General features: G+C 39.1%; 1 long non-coding RNA gene across 1 annotated transcript in view; it reads left to right on the forward strand.

Moving 5' to 3' along the window:
- The window catches only part of LOC122236989, a 110,670-nt gene extending 104,895 nt beyond the window's left edge, over window positions 1–5,775 (forward strand). Inside the window, exon 3 of the long non-coding RNA XR_006215180.1 lies at window positions 3,697–5,775. This is a non-coding gene — a long non-coding RNA (uncharacterized LOC122236989). The remainder of the gene's footprint in view (window positions 1–3,696) is intronic.
- The last annotated feature ends 12,014 nt before the right edge of the window (window positions 5,776–17,789 follow it).

Consider the following 17,789-nt stretch of genomic DNA (forward strand, 5'->3'; position numbering starts at 1 on the left):
TAAGAGGACCATAAAAATTTTAACTTCTATGTATTAATTTCTTACTTTGTGCCAGACAGTCATCCTGAGCATTTTCACTTGTACTAACACATGAAATCCTCATTATAACACAAAAAGCAGGTCTTATTATTTTCTGTATTTTAAAGATCAGGAAACAGAGGCACAAAGACGTTAAATTAGGTCACCCAGCTGAGGGTGGAGGATTTCTTAGCAAATCAGGACAGAATAATACCAAACCCCCTAGAGTCAACTACTGAGCCAGACTACTTTAAGGAAGAATGGTTACAAAATTCAATCCTGTTTCTTGGGAAGGCCCCTCTTGCAGAACTGGTACATCACACATACTAAACAGATCTAGTTCTTTCTTAGATTAATTTATTCCTAAGGCTCACATGTACATTTGTTAAATTACAAAGCTGAAGATTTAGAGACTGGGTGCTGAAGATATCAGTGTAAATTCATCATTTGGTTAACTTCATTGGGGTTAATCAAATGGGGCTAGTGATGATGAAGAGATACTTTTGGGAATCATGTGGCTGAATTTAAAAATGCATGTTTTTCTCTAAAGCAAAGTCATCTTGAACATGTTTTGATATTATCTAATATTCCTGATTTGTTTCCATAAATATCTAAGACTCAGAGAAAACCTGAGCCCACCATACCTAGAAAATATTTTAAAACTTTTTTCTTCTCCAGTAGTTTCCCTCAATTATTTGAAAAGTCATTTTTCTCCTTGCTCTAGCTTCCCTCCCTTTAGGTTTAAGCTCCCCTGAATTTTATGACTCATCCAGTTCTATATCTATCTAAAAGATTGAAGCAAAGGTTGGTACTCTCTCAGGACTAGCGTGCTGATGTTCATTTGTTCATTGGAATTTAAGGCTTCCTTTGCCAGGAGTAATAACCTTCCGTGTCCTTCAGACCTCTGTGGCTGTAGAACCTTGATGCCAGCCTGGGGCAAGGGAAGGGAGAAAAGGAAAGAACAGGGGGAAATATAATTTTTCATAGACTTGTTAATATTTTCTATGGGGAATTCTGATGCTTAGAAAAGGTGCACTCTTCAGGTCACTCTTTAGGGAAGATAATCCTGGAAAAAGAAAGGAGGGTTTGTAGTTTTGGAGCATCTCTACATTAAGAAATAGAGGAAAAAATAGAGAAAAAAAAAACCAAAAGGCAAAAACAAAACTAGTGAAAACCAGGAGCAACTTGAAGAACAGACGAAACAGTGCATCAGGAAAGAGGATTAGAGGACTGTTCTCTCTGTCCCCTCTTTCCCTTCTCTTCTCAATCTTCATTGAATAAACAAATATGTGTATAAAGACCCAGTGAATGAGTAAATTTTTGAATGAATAAATGAATGAATCAATCATAGGTTCATTTTCTCAACTTGGCTTATCCTCAGAATCAGCTGGAAGCCATTTTTATAATACAAATCCCTGGGATATCCCCCTGAAATCTGCTTCATTAAGTCACAAATGGAGCCCAACCATCTATTTTTAAGCAGCTTCCCAAATGATTCCAATGGTCAGCCACTTTTGAGAACCCAAGGTCTAGAACCCAGCTATAATCTAGATTCTGTTTTTATTCCCACTCTGAATGAGGGCACCACACTGATTGTCCCCATAGTGAACGTATTTGAAGATTAATTAATCAATCGTTATTCCCTTCTTGATCCAAGCAGCTGATTCCCCTGTTTGGCATCCTTATGTTGCCAATGAAACTTAGTGATAATTTGCAAGAATTTGTCTTAGAAGCTTTTTTAAATTAAGCTTTTCATTTTAATTCCACTAATTAACATACAATGTTTTATTAGTTTCAGGTGTATGATATAGTGATTCAACAATTCTGTACCTAACTCAGTGTTCATCATGATAAGTATACTTTTTAATCCCCATCATCTGTTCACCCATCCTCCCACCCACCTCCCCTTTGGTAACCATATTTTTAGAAGCTTTTAAATTAAAATAATCATAGGAGTCTCCATCCTATTCTATATCTATTTTTTGAAATTGTCCATTCCCAAACCAAGAATCCTCTTGCTTAGTGTACTTTTCATTTCTGGTTAAAAATGAGGATGCTTCTAAGATCCATAGGTTTTAGAAATGTCTGAACTCATCTCCCTCTCCCTGCTTAATCATATGTATTTTTTTTGATAAATATGTATTGAACACCTCTAGGTTGCTAGGAACACTGAAGATACAGAGATGACCGATACCATCCCTTTCCTTAAGGAATTTATAGACTAGTGGGTAAATTGCATAAGAAAATGATTATTCTACAATCCAGGTATGGTGAAAATATGCATAGATTAGGAAAGTAGGAATATATGTTGGGTCAGGAGGGTGATAAGTATTGATGAACAAAACAAAAACCAAGATTTATATGATTAAGGAGGACTGAAGCATTGTGTCCACTGTTTTAGAGATGATGCCCTTAAACCCTTGGATAACTAAAAGCAGGGCTGTGTGTATGTTGGAGATGGTGGTGAGCATGATGTTGGAGATGCAAATAGAGACCATTTTATGATGTATCTTGAATATCTTCCTAAAATTTTGGATTGTAGACTGAAGTAGTGGGACTCTCATAAGGGACACAAGCATGAGATAGACACAAACATGTAAACATTTGAAGAAATGCTGTCTCATTGTTGCGAGAGGTTTGCCTAATCTGAAATTTGTCAGACTGGAAGATTCAGAACTACGGAGGAAGTGATAGGGACCTGAAGAAGTTACCCTCAGGAAATCTAGAGAGAGGGGACAAGGGAAGAAATGAAGTAGTAGAAATAATCACTGAACATTGATGATTGGGTATGTTTGTATGTGTCATGGGTAGTAGTGACAAAGTAGGGGGATGTTAGAATGGCCCTTAATGCTTTTAAACCTTGGCCATTTAGAGAATAGTGGTATGATTCATAGAACCATTTGTTTAGCTGATTTTTATTCATTTTACTGTGGTATCTAGAGAAAATGCTGAGAGCATCACAATGCAAGGACCCAAATCCAAGCACTTGAGCAACTGGCTTGCTTGCTTTCTTTCTTTCTTTCTTTCTTTCTTTCTTTCTTTCTTTCTTTCTTTCTTTCTGTTCTTATCAAGGCTGAAAGATCTTCTAAGCACACATGAAAGAAACAGCAGGGCCAAGACTACTTTGAACTTACTGCACATGATTCCTTTCATATAAGACATGCTTGACAAACATTAATTAAATCTCCAAGCACCTCTTTGAAGTAATGTAGGAAATATGTACAGGTGGGTAAACTGAGGCCCTGGGAACTAGAAGGAGAGCCTGAGGACATACTAGGGCAGGTGCAGCATTTGAAAAGACCCTCATATGAGGCCCTTGTTTCTCTGATGAGGCCAGATGGAGGTGCTTGTTTCCAAGCAAAGATCTTCCAGAAAGTCCTCTAAACCAGGCAGGATGAGGCAGGCTGGTTAATTTACTCCAGTGGCCACATTGTCTGAGGTCAGACTTGGCAGCCATGGGCTTTATAGCACACCCTGTCTACTTATAATCCAGATGCATCATCTCCTTCCTCAAATCTATAGCTATGTTGTATCCCTTCTGATGTTTGCTTTGTCTTGTAACTTGCTGGTGGTCATGAGAGTCAGAAGGTGAGGGCACTTGACTTTATGGCCAAAAGAAGTAACTGGAGTCATTTTTGTACCTGAGTTCCTGCTTTTTAGATTTTTTTTTTTTTGCAGGGCACTACAGAGTAGGAGTGGGCACATGGAAGAGTCGAGCTGTGATGCAGGCCTGCCAGCAGCAGCCTTGGCCAAACTTATGGGGAGCTCTGGAGCTAAAATGGCCCTTCAGAGTTGTTCCAAGTGGTTATGATGGGCAAGCCCTTTGTACTTCCACACTGACCAGTCATTGGACATGCCTATCCTGAGAAGGGCTTCTGCTGACCCAACCTCTGAAAAGACTGATAATGGTGGAAGGCTGTGCACAGACCACATGAAGAACCTCATCTTCTGTTTAGTAAACTGGATACATCCAAAAATATGGGCCTTGGTCACTTGTATCTGCTGCCTAACTATTGATTCTACTCACAGAGTTATTCTGTATATCCATCTGTCTATTGCACCTGTAGCACCTATGATGCCAGAAATGATGTTAGGTGATATAATGATAAAAGAATAAGTACCTGTGGTCAGGAAGCTCTCAGTCTAGTGAAGGAGACACAAAATAAATAGACAAACAGAATCAACTCAGAAAGAGCTAAATACTTCAGGGAATAGGAGAATCAGATAGAGAGGAAATACCAAAAAATAAATATATGCACATATGTTGTTGAAGAGAAAAATATGGGAAGGACTTTTGCTCTCATCCAGTGGCATAAAAAGCCTTCCTCATGATAGTCCAACAATATATGCAGATCATCACCAATTTAGGAGGTTACAAAGTTAGGAGACATGCTTGAAATTTATGGCAGGTAATTGAAAACTGATTTTTATAGTGCAGTAGACCTTCCTGGCAAAGGGAATGAATTAAAAATAATCACTCAGAGGGAAAAAAAAACATGTTTTTAAACAGGAGGATTTGGAGTTAGTGGAATTGTAAACAGTTTTCTGCGTAATACATCAGTAATATGAAGTGAATATTTCTTCACTGACTCTTTTTATTTCTAATATATTCTTCTAAATCCATTGTCCTTTATTGTGTGTGTGTTAGAAGTTTTAATTTTTTTTCCAGAAGCATTTCTCAAAGAAATCTTTGACTACAAATATATTCAGTTGCCTTACTGTATGTAATGGTCCCTTGAAAATCCTGTTGCAGTTAAAATTTCTAAGGAATCCATTCAGAGATGAGAGGCATCTAGACATTTTGTTCATTAGTTTGGTTAACCATTGGTTTTCCATTTTATTTACTACATTTTCCTCTTTCTGTATGATTTAGTTCTCTAAAACATTTGGGCGGTTTGCATGAAAGGGTCTATATCATAAATGCTTTTAAGGTTTATATGATTTATACGTACAGCACTCATGATTCATGTCTCAAATGGCCATGTTGGTGGATTTTTTTTATTAAATTCTTGATTTATGTGAAATAGATAAATACACGGATCATTCAGAACAAGGGTGTCTGTGTTTGGGGGTGGAGAGGGAAAGGACTGGAGGGATTTGGATGCATGAATAACTCCCTATGGGTCCTAATGGGATTTGCACAAGGAAGACTCCTGTATTCCAAGATACACTCTTTCTTCATCCTAACATGTGGTTAGGTATATGTTATTGATATCATAACTTTAATTTCCGAGCCATGTTAAATAGATATGTGTTTTAGATGTCCCCCTTAAGGAATGAAACATGAAAGAATATGTCTTTTTTCTTTTTCCTCTCCCCATGTTACATATGATAGATTACCTTGACATTCTAAAATGTCTATCTACCTGATTTTTAAATCCCTTGAAGGCTGCTTGTTGGTCTTTCTTTGTATTATGAACAATCTCCTATGTTTCATCAGTATTTACCATCATAATAGCTGCAAATGGAACCAAGAATGCTTCTTAACAATGGGAGCATTTCATAAAGACGATACTTAAATAGGGTTTCCTGTAATAGTAATAAAACATTTTCAGGTTCACTCTCAGCTGAAGAAAGGAACTTTCACCCTGCTTAAAGCTAGAGTTGTGTGAGAAAGTGTGCATGTGCATGTTTCAAATAACCAAACCAATAAGTCCTATTTCTCTCCTTATTATAATCAAGGGAACAAGCATTCTAATAAAATTGTGTTCAACAGTTCCTCTATAAACTCCCTCCCTCATCCTAGCTCCACCTGGTATAATATAAAATGTAATATACTTTGGAGGCGTTTTTAATAAAACTTTTTCAGATGACTCTATGTGGCAACACAATTCATTTATAGTTTCCTATTAGTTCACCTTTATAGAGGTTTTAGTCTTTCCTATCTCATGGGGTAAAAGAGTCACTTTTTTTTTCGTAACCAACATGTATTTCCGTTGATTTAATCTCTCCATTTCTTAATGTTTCACATGTAAGACAAAGGTGGGGGCAGGGGGAACAATTAACTTGCCCCTACCCCTTTGACATTAAGATTGATATTTTATATGACTCCTACCTTTCCCTGATACTTTTTATTATAAGGCTCTATATTAACTCTGTTATTTATAAAGATGGAGAAAGAGGAGGGAGGAGCTAATTCATGATTTGTTTTTATTAAAATAACTGCACAATTATTCTGTGTTATCCCCAGGGTCAAAATAGTGTTATTCATTCAGAGTGACTTTTTTAATTAATTAATTAATTTATTTATTTTGAGAGAGAGAGAATGTAAGCTTGGGAGGGGCAGAGAGAGAGAGAGAGAATCCCAAGCAGGCTTTGCAGTCAGTGCAGAGCCCTTTGCAGGGCTTGAACCCACGAGTTGTGAGATCATGACCTGAGCCAAAACCAAGAGACTAACACTTAACCAACTGAGCCACCCAGGTGCCCCATTCAGAATGACTTCTTATGTAGATAAGATGATTTAGGTATGGTGAGAATTTGGAATGCCTCCATGGCAATAAAGATTTGTGTGAGTCATGATGTAAGCATGGGATAAGGAGTATCTAAATTAAGAAAGGTCACTCTAGCAATGGCTGAAACCCAACTGCAGACAATTTGCACATCACTCCCTTCTAGTCTTTAAGGGCATGGTTTAGTCCAAGAGAGGGGAAATTAGTTCTTTAGGGAACCTCATAGCTTCTTAAACTTTTCACCAGTTCTGCTTTTATTCTTTCCCTCAGCCCAATGTTAGTGGGGCTGGAATTGCATGGAGGTACCATTGGATCTGTTTGACTCATGACCATGTTTCAACTGTCATCTTAATATTCTGATTCTTGGCCCCATGGACTGTTCTAAGTGATAGCCAACAGAGTGGAAAACTGAGAAGCAACTCACTATGTATAGAAGAATCTCCCCAAGCTTAGGAATTGGAGGCACTAGATACCTCCACAAGACTGGCTAGATAGTTTGGGGAATGTTCAATGCAAAATGAAAGAGTAGAGCCTCTTGTTAGACAATCATGAGGGATTTGAAAATTGCGAGAGTAGAGCATTAAACCAATTATGGGGACCTTTCAAATGCGGAGCCCTAGTCCTACACACAGGTTGCTCCCAAGAAAGCACCCCTGCCCTGCCTTCAGATACTTCTATATGTGAGAGTAAAAATCAGGCTAAAAGTCAGGAATTTTGACTAAATATCTATTTAAGAAGAAGTTAGACACCAAATTCCCATTTCTACTCCACAGAACTGGACTGCTGTCCCCTTGCCCTCCCAAGCAGGATGGTGAAGGTGAACATGCAGGATATGGACTTTGATACCCCACTAGTTTGCTGCATGTAATTGAATCAGTGAAATTATTTCCCTAAGCCCTCGATGCCTCAGTTTTAATATAATAAAGTAGATTTTTAAGGTATTTAAAAACTTTATACATAAAAGTATTCAAAAGCAAGATAAAAAAACTTCAAAAGCAATCATATGGGGTTTGAAGCAGCCTCTTGGAAATTTTGGGGCAAGAAGAGATTCTTGGGATTACTGATCATTAACATTTTTCTGTAAGGATAGTTGTGATTTTTTTCAAAAGGTAGTAGTGTGTTGGAACACTCTTGAATGAATGATGGCTCTGTCTTTTATTAGCTGTGTGATCTTGGGCAAGCATCTTACTTCAGTGAGCCTCCTATAAAATGTGATCAGTGGTAAGTACTGGTATCAGAGGGTTGTTCATGGGTTCAGTAGATAATAGCTGGATGGTACTTCTTAAGGTACTTGGCACATAGTAAACATTCAGTAAATGTAATTGGATATGGATGGCAAAGAAGAACATGATGATGATGATGGTGGTGGTGGTGGTGGTGGTGATGAAAGTCATAGTTGTTAAAAAGGTGGGAACTGAAATGAAACCAATCTGTGCTGAGTCTTACCACTGCTACCTGTGAGAACTTGGGCAAGTAACTTAACCTCTTGGTGCCTGTATCAGTTAAGGTATCACTAAGTAACAAACCAATCCAGAACTCAGTGACCTAAAATAGCTATAATTTATTCTTGCTCATGTGATTACACAGGAGTCAGGTGAGCTAGGCTGGGCAGCTGTGCTTCAAGTTGAATATCTAGTTGGTTGGCCTATTTTTGGCAGTTTTGGCAATTTGCTATCCCTCTGGGATTCTGGCTGGAACATAATACTTTCATGTTATTGGTGGAAGCATAAGAGTAAAAGCTCCCTATATGTAAATCCATTTTAAGGTTCTGCTCACTTATGGCTATGAACATCCTGTTGGCCAAATTAAGGCACATGGCTGAGCCTAAACACAATGGGCAAGGAAAACATTTCACTCTGGTAGTGGGAACAACTCATATGGCCAAGAGTGTGCATATAGAGAGGGAAAAGATCTTGGTCCAATAATTCAACTTCCTTATATGTAATATGGGGTTAATAAAATGACCTCCCTCATAGGCTTGTTTTGAGGATTAAATGAGATAATCCATGTAAAGTGTTTAGCACAGTGCAGGCACATAATTAGCACTTAATAAATGTCAGCTATGTTTATAATGATGACTCTGATCACTCTATGACCCAAATATAATGAAAGATTTTTGATGAGAAAGGCATATGTGGGTAGGGGTAGTTGGAAAAGATTTAGTTGTTGAGCTTTTAGCTAGACCTTAGAAGAAAAGAAGTTCCTGGATGGGGAGGAACAAAAGCAAAAAGTCTAAAGGCAAAATAACGTGGACTTAGAATGTTGATTGTATTTAGGGTTTTAGGTGAATTAACTACCTTTCATTTTCATAATTTTTCTTTTAAAATCCTCAAGGTGAATTGTCATTCACAATCATGCTGTTTGTCTGGAAAGAGAACAGAGCATGTGTATATAATAAACCAGCTGTAAACCTGTGTTCTCTGCTTGAAACTTCCTTGAGCATTTTCCTTCTCTGAGCAGGTGCTGCTTCCCATGGGTCTGTTTCCATTCTGAATGGAAGGCTTGTCCACATGAATCCAGGATACTAGAAATTATGAAATGCTCCTTGAGGGCTCAGTCTTATATTGTAGCCTTTGAGAATGGCTGTTGCTTTCTATGCAAGGTTCTCGGGAGGACCTTGGGTCTCTGGGAATTGTATTGTTCCTGAGGCAGAAGACCCTGTGAGCAATTAATATTGTAAGCTATTTTATTCCAGCTTCTTGCACATGCCATGCCTGATCCCCTCAGTTCCACCATCATGCTACTTTGATTGCACTGGGGTGTACTGATGAACTAACAGGGGCAGAGAGCCTGCTGCTCACACAGCCCAGGTTGTCCAGGTCTGTTGGCATCCTTGTGAGTAGCCACAGCCTGAAAAAAGAGCTTTCTTCCCCTACTAGGTAATATATGTGTACTCTGAGGGTACTCTTTTCTTTAGAAAAATCATACATACAATAAAGTCAAGCATAGAGGTGGAGCTTGGAACTCTTTCAGCTATGATGTTGTCCCTTTGGCTCTCTTCTCATCTCACCCGACCCTACTGTAAGAAGCATAGTTTGAAAACCTCTCTTCAATCACCTTATGGCTTTTAACTCTAGCCTTATAAATCAATTTTGAGAAATCACTATGCAAAAAAAGATTTTATCTGGTTATCCCAGTTGATATTGGTGCTCTCCAACGTTGTTGTGCCCTCACACACTTCTTAAGAGATGCAAATCAAAAGAGACAGTTATGACAGCCAGAAGTTATTTAACAAATATTCAGTGTAGTGGATAATGTGGTGTGCTGATTAGAGTTCCCCTCCAGGACCCTGAGGAGGAACTCATTTCTCCATTTATTGGGACTTTTGGCAGCTAACATCTCTCAGCTGCATACCTCTCTTGTCTTTCTGCCCTCAGATTGAGAGGGGCACTCCTTCTGGGGGCAGCCCACATCCATGACTGGGCGTCAGTGGTAAACAGACAGCCCTTTTGCCTCAAAGTGGGACAACTCAGAAGGACTGTTTCAGCTCCAGAGATGCCCTTGGGGTTCTCTAGGACTTTTGTTACACCTTATGCCTCTGCTCAGTCCTGTGCCCCTCACTCCTCCATATGTGTTAATACTGAGAACACTCTGCAATAACTTCTTTACAAAAGTCTCTTAGAGTGGCTATACTCAGGAATCTGACCTATTCCATCTGCCAACTGCCATTTGGCTCTTGGACCTTTTCACACCTTAGCTCATTTAATTTTCACGGCCACCATCCTAAGCTCTTGAGGAAACTGGGATTGGATAGTAACTTGCCCAAGATTTCTCTCTTGGTAAGTGGCGGAAATATCTAGTTTTCTCCAAATTCCATAGTCTGTATACTGTCTCATAGTTAAGAGCACAGGCAGCTGAAAGTACACACAAATGTGGATTACTTGGTGAATGACTGAATAAATGAGATGTCAGAGCAGACAAAAAAGAAAGGTGTCAAATGTACTCAGTGAAACGATCTTTCTGTATGAATGTCAGGGATGAGTGCCAGTGATTCTATACTGTGACTCAGGTATGTCTGGGTGTGTCTGATGTATGGATAGGTCTGCAGCCATGGGAGAAATCAGCCCTGTGAGGAAACTGCATTCTTGTATGTAACCAGGGTGGGGGTGAGAGGAGGAAGTGGGGCATTTACATCCTACATACATGTGTGGGGTATTTGAGGAGAGTTTAGGGAAGGGACTATTTACAGAAGTGTGGGAAGATTTAGAAGAGAACAAGGGATGGTGAAGCTCTTTGGGTATAATGACAGTGGAGAGCTGTTGCCCCCATAAGGTTAAAAAGGCAAGGTTGGGGAGCAGCTGTTGGGTAGAGTTGCTTGGATTGTAGGAGAGGGTTGCCTGACAGCCTTTAGTGGAGAATTGTGTTCAAACTACAGACTGATGGAAGGAGAAAGGAAAAGAAATACTCCAACTACTCTCCTCTCCTGCCCTCTCATTGCCTATTGACCAAAGAGTATAAGCCAGAGGGCATGGGAGCGAGTTTCTGCAGTCCATTCATGCTAGCCTCCCAGGGCACAAAGCAGGGTGGGCTGGAGAGAAGGAGTCTCATGGGGGCAAGTGGAAGGTTCTGGCACAGCCCTGAAATGAAGGAGTTGGTTTCTAGAGACACTGAAATAAGGGCACCAAGTAATACTTATTTCATGGTCAGATGCCAAAACATGAGCCAAAGTTGGGGAGAGTGTATCTTCTCCACTATAAAAAGGAATGTGGCCTGAAAGTGGATGAAAGAGACAGCAGCCTCACCATGGCCCCTGAGGGTTGGCATGTTAGGGAGCACTGGGAAGCATCGCCCTTGGCATGAATCTCAGCTTGAGCAGAAGCCACAAGTTATGATCCTTAAGTGGCTTCTCAAGCCACATTTATCAACAAGGAGAGGCCAGGAAGGAAGAAGAGGTTAGCATTATTTCTGGTTTCACATGAAACAAATCTGGGGACCCTCAGAAATGACAGAAAAATCTGAGATGGAGTCTCGAATGTATTGGTTTGCGGTGGGGCACGGGAATTAGTAAAACGAGATGTTACAAATAATGCGATGCCTTTGTACCCATAAGCCAGTGAAATCTGGGGAGCAATTTAAACATAAAATCATGGAAATTTAGAGAAAGAGGAACTTGAAGTCCATGCCAGAAGCCCTTTCATTCAGCCTACAGAAAGAGAGGCAGCTCATTCAGTAAATATGTTTGAACACCTTTTGTAAGCCAGGTACATGCTGCTAGTGCCTCTTAACCTGAGGTCCACTGAAGTATAAGGGTCTGTGTATATTATAGGTGGTGCCATGGGCTGAGAAGTAAAAATGTCACATTTATTTTCCCTAACCTCTACCTGAGATTTATCATCATTTCCTTCAATTATAAATGTAGGTAACAAGGGGCGCGGGGGTGGCTCAGCCGGTTGGGGATCTGACTTCGGCTCAGGTCATGATCTCACAGTTTGTGAGTTTGAGTCCTGCATTGGGATCTGTGTTGACAGCTCAGAGCCTGGAGCCTAGTTCAGATTCTGTGTCTCCTTCTCTTTCTGCTCCTCCCCTACTCACGCTCTGTCTCTCCCTCTCTCTCTCAAAAATAAAATAAAAACATTTTAAAAAATTTAAAAAATAAATGTAGGTAACAAAACACAGTAGGAGTAATTGAGGATATATTCATGTATCACATTATGATTATTAATAGTGTTTATGTTCATCACTATTTGAAAAAAATGGTAATTTGATTAATGTATTAATAAAGAAGCATTGTATTCCTGTATCATACTTTTTGGAAAATACTTTAATAATACTGTTTTGATATGTTTGTTTCCTTTTTAATCCTGTGCATTTTATTTTACACATTTAAAACATTATTTGGAGAAGGAGTTAGAGGCTTCACCATACTGCCAAAGGGGTTCGTGACACAGAAAATGTTAAGAACTCTTATGCAAGGTACTGGAGACACTGTATCTACTTTTGAGGGGCTTTCTTCAGTGTGGGGGAGACCTTCAGAATTATGCACAGGGCACACTGAGAGCCACAAAGCATGGCAGGACTAGCCTACCTAAGGGGCAGAGAAAGACTTCATAGAGGAGGTGATTTCTAAATTAAGGTTTAGAAGATAAGAGCATACCCACCAGGTGGGCAGTGGGGTGGGGTCAAAGGAGGAGATGACTAAGGAGGGGGAGCAAGGAAAAGGAGAGTTCTTGGCACAGTATGCAAGGTACTGAGGAATGAAAGAGCATCCATGCGGGAAAGAGAGGTGGCAGAAGGTGCAGTGAGCTGGGCAGAAACCAGGTGAGAAAGTTTGCAGTATTTCCATGAGTTCTTGGAGAGCCGTTAAAGGACTCCATGCTGAGCAGGGAATGCTCACACCCAGCAGCTGTGTGGAGGTTGAAGGGAAGTGTGTGATGGGAAATAAGGAGACACATTAGGACGCTCTTGCCAGTATCTAGACCAGATATCACGAGGGTCTGGCATAAGGGTACAACAGGCCAGCATGGTTGGCCCATTTAGAAGTCACTGAGTAAAGTTCTAAAACACCCCAAAGGCTTCCTATGACTTTCTTCTAAAGGCATTTTCTGGAAGAAGGAAAATGCTTGGCCTGTGTACATACTCTGAAGGTGCTAAGAGAGATAATGTCCCAGGAGCTGCCATTGACAACGAGGGATGGAAGTTGGTTGATTGATACTTCAGCTCCCTCACCCCCAGGCACACTGTTCTAAGGTGTGTCCTGTGTAGCCTCTCAGAGGGCAGCTTTAGCTGCCCATAGCAATGACCTGCTGTCCTCCTCCTCCACATTCACACTGTTCTTCCTGGGGTCACATCCCAGATAAACCACTTGCACCAAAATCCGGTCTCAAGAACTGCTTTGAGAGAACCCCAGACTAAGACAGGGAGTTTCACTGGGTGTGGAGAGATGAGAACATAGAAGAAAAACAGCTATGAAAGAGGTGGGATTGCAGAACCTAATCATTCATCAGATATAAAGGTGAAAGAATAGGGTTATCAAGGATGATGTTAATTTTCCTTTTTGCCTTGTGTGGCTGGCTCATAGAATGATCTGCAGTTCTCTGAAATAAGGATGACAGGAGGAAGAACAAATTGAGAAGGTCATGGTGACTTTGACACTGGACATGGGACATAGACAGGATACCTAGTAGGAACTGGGAAATGCAGAGGTAGAGTTTATGGAGAGAGAGTTGGGCTGGTGGGCCTTACTTAAAATCATTAAGGATTTGGGTGATAAAATATCACCAGTGTAAAATACACTACAAATTTAGGTAACTTGAACCTAGTCCTTTAGAATAGAACATCTGTGGAAGCTGCTGTCTTCCAAATTGGTCTTTATCTTACCCTAATCCTGATTCTGCTGCATACCCCTAAACACTGCTTGCTCTGACTTAGTGGAAGGTAGTTTCCTGCCTAAAATTTCTTCCAGTAATAGAAAGTCAAAAATATTTTAATTTTTTGGAGAGATGGTCAACTGTAGGTGTGTTGACCAGAGTGTATGCCTGCCTCTTTATTCTTTCAGTTTCTACAAAATCAAGTATTATTTGTGGTACAGTCATGTTGTTAATCATCCAAATCAAGACACTTTTGAGAGTAAAAGGAATCGGTATTTCTACCTGGGTAGTAGACATAAATTGGAACTATTTTAGATGAGTGAAGGTATATGGTTACACTAATTACCTCATTAAACATGTAGACCACAAATCTTTTTAGAAGTATGTAGATGTAGAAATGAGAAAGTGAGAGACAAGAACAGAGAGCAACAGAGAAAAAGAGAGCAAAAAATAAAGGAGAGGGAAAGATACAGATAATGAGGATAAGTCATGTATCTGTTTTAAGAGTTCTTTGTGACGTACCGCTACCTGGAACATCCTTTTACTATTTCTCTACCTATTTTTTCGTATGTATGTAAGGTATGTATGTATGTATGTATGTATGTATGAATGAGGGGGGAGAGAGAGAATCCTAAGCAGGCACCATACTGTCAGTGCAGCACCCAACACGGGGCTCAAACTCAGGAACCGTGAGATCATGATCTGAGCTGAAATCCAGACTTGGATACTTAACCAACTGAGCCACTCAGGCACCCCTGTAGTGTTTATATTTTCTGTTACTCAGTTTTTTATCTCTAACCTATACCCACTTCCCAGTACACACCAGTCAGTAAATGATTTTTTAATATATGAATTAGCAGATTATCTTTTAAAATACTCATAAAAATTCCATTTCCCAACCATTCTGGCCCATATGGAATTTTTCTTCCACTGGAGTCCTGTGTTACCACTAGTTTTAATCACTCAAATATTTGATGAAATACTTTCCTGTTCTATTGATCATTTTAGATCAGCATCTCTACTACTCTGTTGCACTGATCCTATTAAAATGTCCTGATTTTGGGTTTTTTTTTTTCTGTAAAATGAGGATAATTGTAGTGCCCACCTTGTAAGATTGTGGTGACAATTAAGCGAGCTAATAAATACAAAGAGTCTGACCCATAGTAAGGGCTAATTTGATGTTAATTATTGTTGTTGTTGCTTTTATTATCTCTTCAAGGTAGAGATGGGGCCATTGCACTTATTACTATTTGGGCAAAAAATAGAGACTCCATTTTTGAACGGCTTAAAAATACGTTAACCCGTATTTGGTAAAGTGGTTTCACTGAACTCAATTCTTCATATATGGTCTACTCATGAATGGTATTCAGTGAGCAGTGATCCCAGATTTTAAAACTCTCTGTGTGTGTGTGTGTGTGTGTGTGTGTGTGTGTGTGTGAGCATGAGCAAAATAATCTAATTTCAATATTTGAAGCTATGTTTCTGGATCATTCAGTTATTTCTTCCCTTAATATAGGAGCATATTGGCTGTAGCAAAGTGGGTGGGGGAAAAATGCCTGGAATTTACATTAAAAAAACCTCATCCAAATTGAACTTCCATGAGTTTTCTAAGAGTGAGAAAACCTTTTTCTAGTATTATTGTTTTTATTTTTCTGGATTTCATAGCATAAATATTAAAATTAAAATGTGACTTTCAACAGGTCATATTAGCAGAATGTCTAACTTCTGCAGATGCATGAAACTTAGCTGATCTTAGGCAAGTATGTCAAAAGGGCACCTGTAATAGGGTTGTCTCCCTGCTTGAAGAAACCCTCTTCCCCTCATGTCAGAGCTTGAACTTAAAAGACCTTGCATTCTTTGTCGCTAGTTTGCAAGTTTCTCAATCCAACTTTGTGCCCTTTCCCCTTTGAATACATTCTGAAACACATTCATCATCTGCCCCAGTTCTCTCATCTCTAATGGAGACAAATGCCATGTTTTATGTTCTTTTTGGCCCTTGTCATCCTCTCTTCTCCTGACTTCCTCACCTAAAATGTGGACAGTGTTTTAATACTTGGGACATTGCTTCATTTTTGGCTCACTTAATCATGGCTCCTCATTGATACAGGAGAATCTTAAGACTAGGCTGTCCAATAGAACTATTATATAATGATGGAAATGTTCTATATCTGCGGTGTCCAAAATGGTAGCCACTAGGCACATGGTGCTGCTGAGCATGTGAAATGGTGGTTACTGCAACTGAATGCTGAATTTTTAACCTAATATTATTTTATTTTGTTTTAATTAATTTAAATCCATAACCATATTTGATGGTGAACTTAGACTGTCTTTTCCTTTAAAGATTTCATCCAAATTATAGTTCCTAGGAAAAACACAAACATAAACAAAAATGAACAAAAATGCTGTTTATTTATAGTCACAGTTACTGTTTAAACCATGTGTCTAGGTAACCACAAAGAAATTTACTGAAATTGTGAGGTGCGCTGGGACTTTGGCTTAATTCAAAGTTTTCCCTTGACTTTGGTGATGCTGTTATTAAACTTTTGCTTTTCCTTCCACTTCTGTCATTTCTTGTTAGGTAAATATTGCTGGTTTTTTTTTTTTTAATGTTGGAAGTCCTCAGGAATGAGTCAAAGACTCTCTCTTTTTTTAGCTCCATATTCTGTTTCTAGGTGACCTTATCCATGCCTAAGTTTCAGTAATCTCTACATCAGTGACTCCCAAATGTATACCCCTGGTACACACTCTTTGAGGCTTTCTCAAATACAGCATGTTCAAAACTGAATGTGTGACTCTTTTCACAATCCAATTGTTCTTTAGATCGTTGAATGGCAACGATCGTTGAATCGTTGAATGAAATAGTCTAGTCAGGCAAGTCTGCAATCCAGAAACTATCCTGGAAACCTCCATCTCCTTGCATTAATTTCCCACATATAAGCCATCTACAAGTCTAATTAATTTAATTTGGAAAATAGCTTTCAAATTCATTTACCTCCCTTTATTCCCACTGTTGCCACTATAGTCCAAGTTGTCATCATCTTTTTCCTGGACATTTTGCTGAAGGTTTCTACATGGCCATAGTTACACAGACTTTCTTTTGAATTTTATAAATGTGACATGCTCCTTTCAGTCATGGAGCCATTGCAGTGTCTCTAGAACTAATGCTGCCTGGACTGTTCTCCAACCTCACTCTCCCAGCTATCCTGTCCTATTCAACATCTGGTGGATCTGCCTGAGGATTTACTGAGACCTTAGCTCAAATTCCACTTTCTTAAGGATACCTTTCCTAATATCCTAGACCATATCTAAACTCATTATACATTTTCACATCACCCTGTATTTTCCCTTCAGAGAATTCACCATAATTGTAATTAATTGTTCTTTGACATTGTCTCTGCTGCTAAAAAAGTAACTTCCATGAGGTCAGGAATGTGTGTATTCACCACTATTCTCCGTGTTTACCTCAGTATAGTTGACCCTTGAAAACACAGGTTTGAACAGTGCAGGTTCACTTATATGTGCATTTTTTTTTCAATAAATACAGGATAGTACTGTGAATGTATTTTCTCTTCCTTATGACTTTCTTTTGTCTAGCTTACTTTCTTGTAAGAATACAGTGTATAATACATATAATATACAAAATATGTGTTAGTTGATTATGTTATCAGTAAGGCTTCCTGTCAGCAATAGGCTATCAGTAGTTAAGTTTTGGGGGAGTCAAAGGTTATATGCAAGTTTTGACTTCTTTGGGTGATTGGCACCTCTAGCCCCAGCATTGTTCAAGGGTCAACTGTAAATGCACTTAGTAGGTGCTTAATCAATATATGTTGATTACATAGTTACTTACTTAACTGGAACTTAAACTTATACTCTTACTTCGTGGGATTAGTAAGCTGAACTATCACTCAATATCTGAATCAGAAAATTGGTAGGGAAGTGAGTTTGGTAACTTGTCATTTCCACGTGATCTCAGCTCTCAAAACAGTGAGTTTCTCTGTGAATAAAACAGTAAGTT

This window comes from Panthera tigris, chromosome A3, assembly GCF_018350195.1.
Source record: "Panthera tigris isolate Pti1 chromosome A3, P.tigris_Pti1_mat1.1, whole genome shotgun sequence".
Classification (NCBI taxonomy): Eukaryota; Metazoa; Chordata; class Mammalia; order Carnivora; family Felidae; genus Panthera; species Panthera tigris.